The sequence below is a fragment of the Girardinichthys multiradiatus genome, chromosome Y (genome assembly GCF_021462225.1).
Source record: "Girardinichthys multiradiatus isolate DD_20200921_A chromosome Y, DD_fGirMul_XY1, whole genome shotgun sequence".
Taxonomy (NCBI): Eukaryota; Metazoa; Chordata; class Actinopteri; order Cyprinodontiformes; family Goodeidae; genus Girardinichthys; species Girardinichthys multiradiatus.
Genome location: NC_061818.1, coordinates 1,024,333 through 1,040,899, shown reverse-complemented (window position 1 = coordinate 1,040,899; position 16,567 = coordinate 1,024,333). Strand labels below are relative to the sequence as shown.

Genomic DNA, 16,567 nt, shown 5'->3' with positions numbered 1-16,567 from the left:
ACCAACTTCTCTTTATGTTCATGTGATTTTTTTTAATAGCAGCTTTCATTATTAGCAGCTGGTTCTCTATGCTCTTCCATGGACTATTCTGTTCCTCTCCAGTATTATCTATTTCTCTATAAAATTCACCTTCCATATTAATGTCAGGTTTAATCAACCTACAATACTTAAACAACACAGAAAAGAAGAGAGAGACAAAGTATTAGTTATTTACTCGTACGAGGAGAACGATCAGAGATATGTTCAGTTACAAGTCTCCCAACCATTCTGAACAACATCCCTCCGAATCCCCTTTTTATTTAGGGTGGTCCCTAGTTACAATGAACATTAACCTCTAAAGGATGGGAAAACAACAGCTGCATCGTAAACAGGTCATAAACTCCTTTATCTTTTAACAACACATTTCCCACAGTCTCCTCCAACTTGCAGGGTCAGCTCTGCCCTCTTGTTCAGTGCAATCAGCCCCTCTTTATGACCTCCTCAACTGGACTGCTTCCTTTCTCGCAAGCTCAGCTCCATTTTATGACCTTTGCCTGCAGACAAAATTACTCACACACATCTTGAATGATTATAAGATAAAATAGTTAAAATAACACAAAAGGAACAGAATATAAGATAATAGAAAAAACTATATACAATTTTTCCAACACTTATGACAACTATTATCCTTTTTTCTAAAAAATATATTTTTAATGCGTTATCTCAGTCATTCACTCATTCAGTTCTGGCCGACCAGGACGTATGGCACGCTATGTCCCGAGTTCCTGGTCCAACTGAAGGTTCTCTAATCGACCCTCAAGACACCAGAACACATCCACCCCCCAGGAGCCTGTTTTCAGTGGCCAGTCCTTGTTATCACCGTCAGGTTACCAGACCGAACACTTATCCAGTCCCCCGGGCCTTTCACACCGTTTTTTTTTTTAACCCGCAATGGGAGTCGCTCGCTGCTTGGTGTTCTTCCCCACTCACCAGCTTTCATTCATTCGTGTTTTCCTAATTAGTCTGTTCTTGCTGGGGTGTGTGTCCAGCTCACAGCTCATGGCCGGTCTTACAATTGTAATAACTTCTGTTCACGGCTCTTTAGAAAAACGTGTCGAACTCACAGGACTTCCTATTCTTACGGTGTTATTTTTCACCGTTTATAATGTTATAATGTTTATAATGTTATAATTATAACATGTTATAATGTGCTTTAGTACTTATCAACGTCTGTAATCTGATTTTCACAGAGAAATATCTCCGTTACTCATCAGCATTCATACACAGTGTGTTTGCCTGGTCTTGTTCTCAGTTATATGTAGAATTCGAGGTTTCTCACTCCCCCGGGCCTCCAACCCAACTTAATCATACTCCCCCGTCAAGGACATATGCTGAACCGTCACGTTCGAGAAACTACTATATTTTTCCACACAACACCACCGCTAAGTCTTGTAATTCTCTTAAAACAACATCCTATTCACCAGTTTAAATCCTAGTCAACATTTATGGCACTCTTTTTCTTAAGTTCTAGCAGACTCAGACTTACTAAGACATCGGAAACAATATTAATTTAGCCTATTGAAAATCCAAAAGCAGAGTTTGATAAAACAGGTTCTGCTTACCTTTTCTGTAGTTTTGGCTAGCCTGTGTCCGGTGTCTGTTGGTCCTTGTCAGTGATCCCAATTTTCACCTGTTTTCCCAAATCCTGGACGACGCCCCCAAGTTGTCGAAGCCGTCTCTGCTTCCCCAGGTCCGTTGATTTGGGCACAGGTTTCAAAAGAGTGAAATAAACACAAAATACGATCAGCTTAAGTTCGTCTCTGCGCAGAGTGAGAGAGATGCTCCAGCCAACACCTGCGAGCAATAACTCTGCTCTCTCTCTGCTTCCAGCTCGTTTTATTAAGTCTCCAGGGTGTGTTCACATTTCCTTCTTTACATATATCATATCACTCAGTTGTATAGCATAACAGTTCCTTATGTCCAAATAAGAAGTGCTTCCTGTTATTTCTTCCAGCAAGCTCATCTTCTCCTGTCTCCTTCACTCCCTATCCGCTACTCCCTGTCCTCTATCTGCACATTCCAGTTACACACATAGATAGTTTATATTCTACAATTCTCATAATTTAGGATTTTTTTTAAAGGGAGCGCTGCCACCACATCTTGAGCTTTACCACTCAATTTTATATTGTAACAGAAGAGGCCAAATATCACTAGGCCATAACAAGGCTCCTGCAATGAGTTCAAATGCTGCAAAGTATGAATCAACCTCAGATTCTCTAAACGCAGGCACTGGAGGAATACACTTGCTTATGTCCAAGGGTGTCACAACGAGGTGTGGTGGTGGACCTCAAATTGCAGACAGGCAGGAAGCAGCATGGCGTAGTGAGTCAAAAAAAAGGATTTAAAAATCAAAAAGCAAACATACAGACAGGCTGGCAGGTAGGCAGTTTGCAGAAGCAGGCATGGAAAAACTGAGGCATAACAGGCTTGGCATAAACAGAACAACTGAAATATTTCTGCAAGGAATAAACATAATGAAGGTGTATATGTAGGGCAAGACACAGGTGAAAAAGCACAAGCTGATTGATATGGTGCAGGTGGGCCAAATGAAGCGTATTGCTTTAACAGAAACAGAGAGTGACAACAAAATATGGCAGGAACTAAATATTACACGGAAATAATCAAACCTAAGAAACATAGCAATAACAGAACATAATGCAGAAAGCAATATGAACAGAATACAATAATCAGAAGAAACCAAACCTAAGCAAACAGCACCACCTTTAAAACAATAAACAGAAGCATGTTCCAAAACTCAACTGGGAGAAAAAAACCCACAACCAAAAACCAAACACCCCGAAATCATAACAAAGGGTGTATTAGAGAGCGGGTCATAATTGAAGAAAAGTCAACGGGGTCTTCCCCGCCCATCTCCCTCAACATCCACTCCAGCTGCTACATCGGTGCTCAGGGAGGTCAACCTATAATGAGGCAGCTTTGAATGGTACAACGGGACCCTCAGGGACCTTCACCAACCCAACCTCCACCAACTTGTCCACCACCAGAACCTTTTAGTTACATCTGAGAACCTGCTTCTGGACCTGCCACTTAAAGTAGCCCCCAATTTCAAGCAAATCACTCTTGCAGTAGCAATTAACAAGCTCAACAGATGGAGCAGCCGAAAAGCTCTCCAAACTAAATGTGGACGCCATCACACCAAAACCAAGAACCAAAAAAGAAACCCTCAACACCAGGATCTTCCTTTTCTTATCTTTAATTAGTGTCCCTACCTCATTCTTCCTGCTTACCTTCTACCCCACTGCTCCACATTATCCCCTGATGAACACACCAGCATCCAATGTGTTCTCCACACAATCTTCAGTATTTGAGTTCACTGTTGGTTATTGCTCTTGGCTGCATCCTTGTGTTAGTATGCCTGTTAAGTTTCCCGCTATTTCCACGTTGTTCTGTCTGTTTCTCTGTCCTTGCTCCACATCTTGGTTGCTTCGTGCCATGCTTTAAGTTTTTGTCTTTGTGATAATATTAAATCCTTCGACTCACCATGCTGCTCTCATTTTCCTGTCTAAGCTTTGGTCCAGACTTCAAAGATTCCAAATATGAAGCGCTAAAATGTTTGTGCAAAAAGAAAATTGCACGTGCAATAAGTGGGTGTGATGTGCGTAATCTATAAAGATTGCATGCGCAATGGATAACCGGTGCCAAATTGGTGCAAACTGTCCCACTTAAATGACAACTTTGCATGTGCTACAGGCGGTCACAATGGAGAGTGTCGGACAGCAGAGCGGCAGTAAAAGAAAGATGAAATTCGAAGCCATGAAGTTTGAGGTAATAATAAAAAATATTATAATAATAATAATGAACTGCATTTATATAAGTATCTCAAAGTGCTACAAAACAACAGTAAAAGCCTTAAGCAAAAACATGAAAATACAAAAAGCTATAGTAAAACCATGAAATATCAATTTTAAAACCTGGAAAAGCTGACAGCCACTGTCAGACTTACACACGTGGACAAAACTGTTGGTACCCCTCGATCAATGAAAGAAAAACCCACAATGGTCACAGAAATAACTTGAATCTGACAAAGGTAATAATGAACAAAAACTCTATGAAAATGAACAAATGAAAGTCAGACATTGCTTTTCAAACATACTTCAACAGAATTATAAAAAAAAATAAACTTATGAAACAGGCCTGGACAAAAATGATGGTACCCCTGAAAATAATGTGACCAAAGGGACATGTTAAATCGAGGTGTGTCCATTAATTAGCATCACAGGTGTCTACATTCTTGTAATCAGTCAGTGGGCCTATATATAGGGCTACAGGTAGTCACTGTGCTGTTTGGTGACATGGTGTGTACCACACTCAACATGGACTAGAGGAAGCGAAGGAAAGAGTTGTCTCAGGAGATTAGAAAGAAAATGATAGAAAAGCATGTTGAAGGTAAAGGTTATAAGACCATCTCCAAGCAGCTTCATGTTCCTGTGACTAGAGTTGCACATATTATTCAGACATTTAAGATCCATGGGACTGTAGCCAACTTCCCTGGACGTGGCTGCAGGAGGAAAATTGATGACAAAACAAAGAGACGGATAATACGAACAGTAACAAAAGAGCCCAGAAAAACTTCTAAAGAGATTAAAGGTAAACTTCAAGCTCAAGGAACATCAGTGTCAGATTGTACCATCCGACGTTGTTTGAGGCAAAGTGGACTTAATGGGAGACGACCAAGGAGAACAGCATTGTTGAAAACAAATCATAAAAATGCCAGACTGGAATTTGCCAAACTACATGTTGACAAGCCACAAAGCTTCTGGGAGAATGTCCTACAGACAGATGAGACAAAAATTAAACTTTTTGGCAAGGCACGTCAGCTCTATGTTCACAGACGGAAAAATGAAGCATATGAAGAAAAGAATACTGTCCCTACTGTGAAACATGGAGAATGCTCTGTTATGTTCTGGGGCTGCTTTGCTGCATCTGGCACAGGGTGTCTTGAATCTGTGCAGGGTATAATGAAATCTCAAGACTATCAAGGGATTCTAGAGCGAAATGTGCTGCCCAGTGTCAGAAAGCTTGGCCTCAGTTGCAGGTCATGGTTCTCCAACAGGTTAATGACCCAAAACACACAGCTAAAAACACCCAAGAATGGCTAAGAGAAAAACACTGGACTATTCTGAAGTGGCCTTCTATAATTTTCTGATCCGCTCTGGTCCATCTGGCTCCAGCCATGTAAACCAATGTACCTCTTGTGCATCCTCTCTTCGGGCTCCATGGAAGTTGCAGCGGAGCTCGATGGAGTACCGTGGATGCAGTAGGCGTTGCTTTTCACGGAATGACGGAGGCGGTCTGAAACGGAAGAGACACGTACCGGAGCGGAGGATGTGGAATCTAGGGGTCAGGATGTTGGGATAACTGTGGAAGTCATCTTACTACCAAATAGTCAAATGTAGTATTATCATTACTAGCCCAAATTGACAATCTATAGGAACCATTGTAACTGCTCATGTTACTGTCTGCCCTTACCCTTTGTGTTTTTATTTTATTTGTGTTGATTTTCTCTTCTGTAGTAATGACTGGTTTATTTTTTATCTTTATTGGAAAAGTAATCTCAAAACCCCTAACAATCTCATGTGAAAAAAAAGTTCCACTCTCAACATGAATATAACAAAATATATAGTCAACACTATTCAATCCAAAATCATATTCACTCGTGGGATAAACTTAAATTACTTTAAATTGCATTGTTTTAAGGGGAGATGGAAAATAATTCCGAAAATATATGATACTACCGCCACCAACTGGTGTGTTTCTTACTGTAACCTTTGAGAGTTTGGTGCGTTTAGTTGGCTTTAGCTGTTTTGTAGCAAAAGGCTTGTAGGTACTAGCTTTAGCTTTCATCCACTGCCAGGACACTTAGGCATTGCTAAAATCTATATCAGAGTCCTCTAAAACACTTTTCCTGGTCAGAACTCAAGTCTGATGTTGCACATTATTGTCATACATGCTATGTTCGTCAGGTTGCTGGTAAACCAAATCAAGTCATCCCTCCCACTTCCCTGTTACATATTACAGGAATGAGTGAAACATTTAAAATGTTGGCTGTGGAATGTGTTGGGCCTTTTCCAAAATCTAAGTCTGGAAATTATAGTATTCAGGCAATAAACTGTGCTTCCATTAGATTTCCTGTCATCGCCAAAGCTCTGGTGAAGTTCTTATTATTTGGTCTTCCTAAGGTTCAAACTGATCAGGGAACCAACTTTAAGTCTAGGACCTTTGCCCAGGCACTAAAACTCTACTAAAAGTACATCCTGAAAGTCAGAGAGCACTTAAAAGATTTCACCAGACATTAAAATCTGGTATGTAAATACTGTCTGGACACAGACAGGGACTGGGTTGAAGGTATTTCATTCCTGTTGTTTGCTATGCATGAAGCAGGGCAAGAGTCATTAGATTTCAGTCCTACTGAACTTGTGTTCAGGCATCATCAGGCTGCAAAACAAAACACTAACAGAAGACAAGGTTGCTACCATCCTGAGGTCAACTCTCAAATGTCTCAAATACCTTTAATTAGAAACATTCATTGTGACAACAAGGCAGGAAATATCTTTCTCAACACCCACCTTTTCGTTTTTGGTGCAGACTTGTTTTTGCATGCTGTTGTACACCTTTAAAACACTCAATCCACAAATTGCTGTGGACGTTCTAAGCATGGCCTCATGTCTTATGTCATCCAAAATTCACAATGTTCCTGAAATGTGGTGTTGGCCTCATTTTCTTCTACCATTGTGTCGTCATATTAGTTACGTTCTGCTTTGTTCTGCCCATAGTCCCATACTGGTCAAGTTTTCTGACATTACTATAATTTTTTCAGTTTGCTGCTTTAGATAATTCAAACTTCATACAGAAAGTAAGGGCATTTGTATCTGGTTGATTTTTTCTTTGTTGTAACAGTGTTTCTTGGAAATAAATCTCGTACAATTGGAAAGGCTGTTTTTTTTACCTTTGACTTGAGCTACATTTGTTTAAGAAAATGCATTCCTTGATTGAGCAGTAGTTAAGTATGTAGCTTGTTTCCATTTAAAACCTACTAAATCCTCTCTGCCAAAGCCGAACAGTTTTTTCTGCTATTGTTTGATTTTATTGCATTGGATGAATGATGCTAGACATAACACATTTAGGCAATTAGACAAATAAGTCATTTAGCAAACAGGGGCTTCATTAGCTTGTGGAAGAACCATATAATAAATTATCCATGACAGCTTAGCACCTCCTCCACACACCAGTCACTAGCTTGGTCACACACTGCTGTGGGATGACAGCCCATTCCTCAGCCAGCATTGATGGCAAGTCAGCTAATGTGATTATATTGGTTACTCTGAGATAACCAACTCACCAAAGCTGATCCCACAAGTATTGAGCTAGGTTGAAATCAGGACTGCAACTTAAATTCCAGATAATTCTGAAGGAAGGATAAAACCAGTTATGTAGGGGTGATCACTGGCATCTTGAAGAGTTAAGTTCAGTACCAAGGATTAATGATAGGAAATTTCCACTGGTTGTAGAATCTTATCTCGATATCTCTCTGCATTGAGATTGCTTTCAATAAAGACAAGCCATGTTTTCTTGTGAGAGATGTTGTGTCACAAGAGATGATGTCAGCTTTTTGGCATTGGCAGAAGATTTGGCAAGTTATCCATGGGCACAACCCATATATTAAACTGCTTCTCAACCAACAACTGGATTTTCCTAACAAATGTAGCAATGTTTACGGACAAAGAAACAGGCTTTTTTATGGTATAGGATTTATTGGCAACAAAGAGATAATCAAGCAAACACATATCTGCCTACGTTTGGTGCCAAGTTTTTGTTTTTCTTCTCTGTACCTCTACTGGTGACATTGGAATTTCTTTAGCAACAGAAAGCCAACAGCTTGACAGGTGAACAAAAAAACCCTAAAAAAGACGACAACTTAGTTGGTTGTCCAAAGTCTTTATTCAATTTGTGACTTTAAAAATAGACATTTGATGTTGTATGTGCAAACTCTTTGATACAGAGAGCAAAGATTAGGGAAATGTGTCATGCATGAACACAGCTGACATTCATCCACCAGCGAGTTGACGGCATCATAAACCCACCGACAGCGATGAATGTGAACTGGAATCCTGCACTGGGAAAGGTTGTTACAGTAGCAGACAGTCCAATGTATTGTTAAGGCAAAGTCTACAAAAACCTACCTTCAGTAATAACAGCCTTCTTTGGGTATTTTGGTTAAACCTGCCTGGTATTCTCTTTTGAACATGAAAATCAAGAAAATATAATTGCACCAAAGCCTTTTGAAGTCCTTAGTATCAACAACCTGAAGATGTCTGTTGATATCTAAATGTTGTTGCAGTTGTAAGGGTCGATCATATGGGCTTACCAGGCTTGACGTTCAGTGTGTTAATTTGTTCTACATTTAAACAGAACAACCAAGAAAGTCTAGGTCTAAAAATGTAAGGGAGTTGGACGCAAATATATTGTCTAAATTTGGATAATAATTTAACTGGTTTGCCTTGGAAAGTCCCATGAGATAAACTAATGAAAAAAAAACTGAATTGTATTATACTAAATGTATTTGTATTGTACTAAATTAACTAAACTAAATGTAATGAAATTGACCTTCTATTATACTGAATTATATTGAAATCCTACTTAATTCCAAATAAATTATATAGTTACCTGAAATATATAAAATGGTCTCAAATCACTCAGTTAAAGAAACTTATTCCAGAAAACACACACTAAATCATCATTGCCAAAACACAGCTAGAAAAGAAATATAAAAAAATATGTTAGCTTTGCATGTAAATAAGTATCATGCATGAAACTGTCACATCACAACAGAATGCCATAGCTAATTTTAGCTGTCAGACCTTTGGAAGCAAAGGTTAACTCTGACTGCTCTTCAGGTGCAGTTGCTGGGTGCAACCCAACACACGAATTGATGTAAACTCAGCTATTAGGGTACACTCAACAGTCGATGGTTTTTTAGAGCTATAAACTCACCGACAGCGTTGAATGTTCCCCACAACTAGAAAATCTTACGCTTTCTGCAAACTAGCAGCTGTCATCTGGCACAGGGAGGATAAGACAGCCATGACAGGAACCACAAAGGAGGAACCTGCGGAGGAAGACAAAAGAGCTTGGCAGTTGCAATGAAACTTTATATTTCAGAACTTCATGTAAAGCAAAACTAGTTAAACCCCTGACAGACTTTTGTTTCTAGAACACAGGCCACCTCCATTTACAGTTCCTTGCATAAATACAGTCTGCCTTATTATTTGGTAGGACTTTTTGATGAATAATTTCCTGAATCAAAATTGGTAAAAAAAGAAAAACAACAACTCAGAATTGAATATTTATAATAAAATAAATAAAAGTGGGCTGCACGGTGGCGCACTTAGTAGCACTGTTTCCTTGAAGCAAGAACGTCCTGGGTTCGACTCCCAGCCAGGGGTCTTTCTGCATGGAGTTTGCATGTCCTCCCCATGAATGCGTGGGTTCTTTCCAGGTACTCCTGCTTCCTCCCACTGTCCAAAAGCATGACTAGTAGGTTAATTGGTCTCCCAATCTCTCAAAGTGTGTGTGTGCATGGTTGTTTGTACTGTGTGTCTCTGTGTTTCCCTGCGATGAACTGGCGTCCTATCAAGGGTGTCTACAACCTCACCCATAGACCACAGATAGGCATCAGCTCCCCTGCGACCCTGTACAGAAGAAGCAGATATAGAAAAGGTGTTGGCAGAATTACTATGCAAATAAATGGAAAATAAATGTTTTCCCAGTTCACTTGTTTAGTTTTACATGTTAAATTGAAAATAAGAAACAATTCAGAATTTAAAAACATTCTTGACATCTCAAAATAATAAAAACAAATGGTGACCTACACCCCCTCGAGAACAGTGATGGCTTATCTTTTACTTGTTTTAATTTTTCCTCAGTCTCTTACCTTTGGCTGGAGGAACACACTGGAGAGAAAAACTATATTTGAAGCAAATAGCTTTGCCCCAAATTTATTATGAGAGAATCCATCTCTCTTAAAAAACACTCGGGGTCCCACAATAAATTTAAATCGTCAATAAACTGGATAGATTGAACATTGCATGTTGAGTTAAGGCATTTCTTCATAGACATCAATCTTCAGAACATTTCACCACCTCCTTTCACAGGGGTAGGGGGCCTGCTGTGAACAACCTGTTCGCCCAGAAAACAAACAGCTTCCAGCAGAGACAGTAATTGCTTCAGTAAGAAAATCTTTTGACATTTTTAATGACAAAAAGACAATGCTCACAGTTTTCTCTGTCATATCACAGACCATGCCCCGAGGCAGAGAAACGCCCAGTTTACATGACAATGTTGTATAAACAGTGTAACTTTGTTGTCTTCCTGAACATGTTTCTTACACATCTCACAGCGCTCTCTCCAGCTATCGGAGTCTGAGGCCCAGTTGCCCGCTTTTTCTGCACAGCTTTCAGCTTCAACTTTCTTAGTCTGTGGTGATAAAGGCTTCTCTCGATCATCAGATTGAGGTACTGAGTTTTTGTGGAGAAAACCTATCCAGTAGCCTAGCAGGCTGTTTTTTAAGGGGCCAGTTGTTTTTTTCATCGAACTATCTTTCTTTTCTAGAAGAGGAATTTAAATCTAACACTGGCCACTTGATTTTATCTAAAAATCTCTGGGTAGCTGGTTCTGCCCATTCTTTTTTCTCCCATGTTTCTGGAAACAGGTCCGTGTTTTGGCTTTGCCCCAAGACGGCTTCAGTACAAACTAACTTTCTCCAACATTCTCCTCCCAGCTATTGAGTGCGGGAAGGAAGCGGAGCTGATTTTTCAGGCAAAAACATTTCACAAAGTAGAGCATGTAATAAAGTCAAAAATACAGAGAAGAAAAATATGGAATATTTTAAAATGATGTTTGTATCCTGTACCCTCCTCCCTCGCACTCAATTACACAATGCACATCACCTAATATTTTTAAATTCGATATGCATTTAAGTTTATTTAACTTGGCGTAGGAAAATATGCATAAAATAATAATGTCAAAGAACATTCACACTAAACCTAATAACTGCTCAAAATGTAAATTACTCCTTGAATCATGAACTTTGATGGATTTTACATAACAGATTAACACAAAGTAATGTATAATTGTGAAGTGAAAGAAAAAAAATTATGTTTTCTTTTTTTTCAGAATTACGTGGCATGCATTTGGATTCACCTTCATCCAATCCTGAAGAAAACCTTTTAGAGTCTTCAGAAGACTTGATACTGTGGTGTAGTAACACCTACCTGCAGGTCAACGACCATAAACATTCAGCCTGAACTACAATGGAATAGTTCACATCAGGGGTTGTGCAACCTTTACAATCTAAAGTAAATTTTTGCCCCTGGTCCAACTAGATCAAACTAGTTTAGAGCTGCAGATTTGACATACCCTTTTGAAAAAAACATGTTATATTTTTGTGTAAATGTATTCTATTGGAAATTATTAATTGTCATTTTTAAAGAACTACCATTTTATTTCTATTTTTAGGTCTTAAATAAAGAAAAACAAACCTTTTGCAAGAAGAGGTACATTTTCTTCAATGGGATGTTTGTATTTGTGACAACATATGTAAAAAAAAAAAACAGTTTCCAACCTAATGACAAGAAAAATAGTTTTAAAATATATTACTGGTACTGTTGTGAAAATTAAAGGCAATTATTCTATGGAAAAAAAAAACTGAAAACTTGCTTAAACATGCATTTGTTGTTATATTTATATATATAATAATTGGTTATTTATCATTTTTAGCCAAAGTTATTAGGAGCAATTTTGGAATGTCCTAATACATGTGGCTCCGGAGCCACAGGTTGTGGACCCCTGGCTTAGGTCAAAGCATAGTCATGTGTGCCTCGCTTTTAATAGGGTCCTCAGCCCTAGTTAGAGTATCAAATGCATTTACTTCCAACACCCACTTTAGGTCCATCTCATAGTGGAAATGTTGTGCAGGAAGATCACCTTCTAATCAGTTGACTATACACTCCCAGATTATCTTCCAATATGAATAGAGCTATGAAGTAGCACAAAATAAAAATAAGAAATGACAGTAAATGTTCTCACTCTGGTTAGAACCACAGGAAAATTAACTGTTACATATCCAGATAATATGAAATGATATCAAAACTATGGTTCTGGTGCAAATTTAACATAACTGGGAAATATGTAGCTTTATCTAAAGTTATACTATAATGCCAAAAGTATTTGTCTATCTACGTTTACATCCTGTTCTTAATTTATAAAGGTCTAGTTTGTTGATGGATCCACTGTTGCCAGCAATAGCAATTTTAATTATTCTGTAAACATCTTCCACAAGGTTTAAGAGTGTGTTCATTATTAAAAGAGAAAACCAGATTTGCAGCCTCCACTCCAATTTATCCCAAAGGTGTTGACCCAATCTCCGGATGCTTAAACTGGCTTTAGGGTCACCGAATACTTTTGACAATGTAGTGAATGTAAATGCTGTGCAGTAACCAGTCACCAATGTTGTTCTGATATAGTGGTGCTTTAAACTAAAGACCTAGAGTAATGTCTCTATCTATAAGGAATGAATTGAAGTGTATGGAAAAATTCAAAAAAAATTTTTTTTGGACCATTTTGTCATGTATTAAGGTGAAATATTCTGTATTCAAAAGTTGCAATCACCATGTCAGACAAATTAACTGGAATGGCCCACAAAGTTGAAATTCATACTTGGAATGCTACATTTACACACCTTTATAGTTTGTTTCAAATTAAATCTGAGGTACTCATTGACTTGGTTAAGTTGGTTAAATACAGAAACAAGTTAACAAGTGTGTACTTGCTTCTGTAGTGCTTGAATTCACAACACATTATTGGGTGTTATTGCTAAAAACGTTAGTTTAGTTACTGAACACAACAATTAGCAAATATTTCTATTTTCCCATCGTTGTCAGTGTCGGAAGCATTAGAAAATAACGCGTTAGTAACTGTGTTACTGTTTTTGGTAATGGAGTAATCTAACTAATTACTTTTCTCATTTCCATTACACCGTAATGATGTTTACAATGTAACGCAAAATGTTACTACAACTTAATAAACTTAATAAGAGCACAGTCTGCTGCACAGTCTGCTGCTGCAGAAAGATCTGCTTTTCTCCTGCAGCTGCACTGAGTGTTTTTTAAAGATCTTCAAGGAAAACGTAGGAGGTGGGGGAGTGGGCCACGGACATATAGCAGCATACGTGCCAATTGGTTGAAAAGGCATCAGGTAGGCGGGTTTTCACCACATAGACAGAGTAAACCAACAGCAAGAGAGAAATCTGACGATGGAGGGGAGTCTATTTAAAGACAGCATTTGAAAGTTGGAAGTATAGGCAATATTTCACGTTCGCTGAAGTTAAAGGCAAAAATGTGCACGTGATTTGCAAGTTATGTCTAGAAACAAAGAAATTAGCCCCAGCAACTCCAACCTTATGAACCACCTCACATCGCCTCAACTTCCCACAACACCAGTGCGAGCTCCGACAATCCTACACCGTGCAAACAGAAATGGCTTGATTTTTCTGGTCAGTAACATCATTTTAGATTATATAAGGTTACTGAATACTTTGCCTAGTAACTAATTACTTTGATAGTGCAACTGATTTACCAACTCTGTTGCTTTTTGGGAGAAGTAACTTGTAACTATAACTAGTTAATTTATTTTAAAGTAAAGTTCCCAACACTGATCGTTGTAAAAAACTATTTGCTCCCTTCACATGATGATTGTAGTCATTGAACTAAAGCAATCCAATCATGCCTATGCCAAAGTAAAAAAGTATTTACATTCCTTGCTACATAAATTTTTTAACTCTGATTAAGTACATATTTTGAGATCTGAGTTCAATGTCACTAGCCACACTCTGGCTTGATTGCCTTCTTAGTTGTAGAATCAAGAAATCACTTAAACAGAACCTGTCTAACAACATAAAGTAGGTCTTTTTTGAGGTCTTAAAGTAAAGACCTTAAAATAGAAAAACACTGTTCCGATCTAAAGACATTCAAGAACAGATGAAAAACAAAAAAAGGTCACAGACATTTATCAGCCTATAAAGAGTTAAAACACAATTTGTAACGCTTTGGGATTCCAGTGAATCACAATGAGAACTAAGTATCCACAACTGGAGAAAACATGTAGCTGTGGTGAACCGTACCAAGAATAGTTGACCTACCAAAAGTACTCCAAAAGCACATCAACAACTCATTCAGGAGGTCTCAGAAGAATCAAGAACAACATTTAAAGTTCAGTAGTCCTCACTTAACACCGTACAGGTCAGAGTTCACGATTAAACTCTAAAAAAAGAGAGACTGGGCATAAGTAGCATTTATGAGAGAGTTCAAAGGCCAAAACCATTTTAAAGGCCCGTCTCACATTAACCAAAAAAATCTTGAAGATCCCCAAAACATTTGGTAAAAATACTCATCGTCTTCTGCTTTATCCGGGACCGGGTTGTGGGGGCAGCAGACGCCCAGACTTCTCACCTCCTCCAGCTCCGCCGGGGGGAGCCCAAGGCATTCCCAGCCTAGCAAAGAGACATATACCCTCCAGTATGTCCTGCACCATCCACTGGGCCTCCTCCTAGGTGGGATGTGGCTGGAACACCTCCCAAGGGAGGCGTCCAGGAGGCATCCGATACAGATGCCGGAGCCACCTCAACTGACTCTTCTTGTATCTTCAATCTTATTATTTCGGTCATGACCCAAAGTTCATCCCCATAGGCAAGGGTAGGAAATTAGACCGACCGGTAAATCAAGAGCTTAGCTTTTTTACTCAGCTCTCTCTTCACCACAATGGATCGCCACAGCATCCATAGTACTGTGGCAGCTGCACCGATCCATGGGGCCACCAAGAAGAGGTAATCTGCAATATAAAGGGAAGAAATCCACTGGTCCCCAATCCAGACCATCTCCGCCCATTGGCTGTGCCGAGAAATCCTGTCCATGAAAATGAAAAACGTGATCGGTGACGAAAGGCAGTCCTACCGGAGCCCAACATGCATCGCGAACATATCCGACTTAGAGCCTGCAATGCGGACCAAACTCCTGCTCCGCTTGTACAGAAACTGCCCACAGGGCACCATGAGGGACACGGTCAATTGCCTTCTCCAGCTCCACAAAACACATGTGGGCAAACTCCCATGAACCCTCAAGAACCCTGTAGAGGGTGTAGAGCTGGTCCAGTGTTCCACAGCCAAGACAAAAACCACACTACTCCTCCTTAAACCGAGGTTCAACTATCAACCGGACTCTCCTCTCCAATACCTTGGCATAGGAGTTACCAGGCAGGTTGAGGAGTGTGATCCGCCTGTAGTTGGAACACACACTCCGGTCCCCATCACAAGAAGGGGGATCACTACACCTGTCTGCCAGTCCAGAGGCACTGTCCCCAACTGCCACAAAATGGCAAAGAGGCGTGCCAGCCACGACAGCCCCACAACATCCAGAGACTTGACATAGTCAGGGTGGATCTCATCCACACCCAATGCCTTGTCACCATGGAGCTTTTTGACCACCTTGGTGACTTCAGCCTGGTTGATAAATGAGTCCGACTCAGAGTCCCCAGTTTCTGCTTCCACCAGGGAAGGCATGACGGCAGGATTGGGTAGATCCTCGAAGTACTCCTTCCACCACCCAATAATGTCCCCAGTCAAGGTCATCAGGTCCACACCCTGACTGTAAACAGTATTGGGAAAGCACTGCTTCTCTCTCATGAGGTGCCGGATGGTTTGCCAGAATCGCTTCAAGGAACACTGGTAGTCCTTCTCCATGGCCTCACCGAACTACCCCAGGGGACATAGTCCACTTAGATTCTATGTCTCCAACCTCCCCCAAACTGTTCAAAGCTCTCCCGGAGTGGGAGTTGAATACATCCCTGGCTAAATACTGCGCCAGACATTCCCAGCAGACACATACTATACGCTTGGGCCTGTCAAGTCTGTCCGGCTTCTTCCTATTCCAGTGGAGCCAACTCACCACCAAGTGGTGATCGGTGGACAGCTCAGCCCCGCTCTTCACCCGAGTGTTCAAAACATGTGGCCAAACGTCCGAAGACACAACTACAGCCGATCATCGGCCTCCTGCCTAGGGTGCCCTGGTGCCAAGCACACCAATAAACACCCTTATGCTTGAACATGGTGCTTATTATGGACAATGCATGACTGGCACAGAAGTCCAATAATGAGGTTCACATCAGGAAGTCTATGTCTCTCAATCACACCCCTCCAGGTATCAGTGACGTTTCCCACATGGGTGTTGAAGTCCTCCAGCAGAATGATTCTCCAGGCCTCTGTCTAAAAGCTGGGTTCCTGAGCTCACGCTGTGCGTGGAGGTGAGTCCAGCTATTTCTAGCCAATATCTCTCAACATCCCTCACTTAGAGCTCAGGCTCTTTCCCTGGCAGTGAAGTGACATTCCACATCTCTATACCCAGCATTTGGAGATCGGGTCATTGAGGTCTCCACCTTCATCCACTACCTCTTTGCATCC

At 40.1% G+C, this 16,567-nt stretch overlaps 1 pseudogene; it reads right to left on the bottom strand.

Annotated features, from left to right (window-relative positions):
* Window positions 1–1,802, bottom strand: part of LOC124864847 — a 30,228-nt pseudogene extending 28,426 nt beyond the window's left edge.
* Window positions 1,803–16,567: the final 14,765 nt, after the last annotated feature.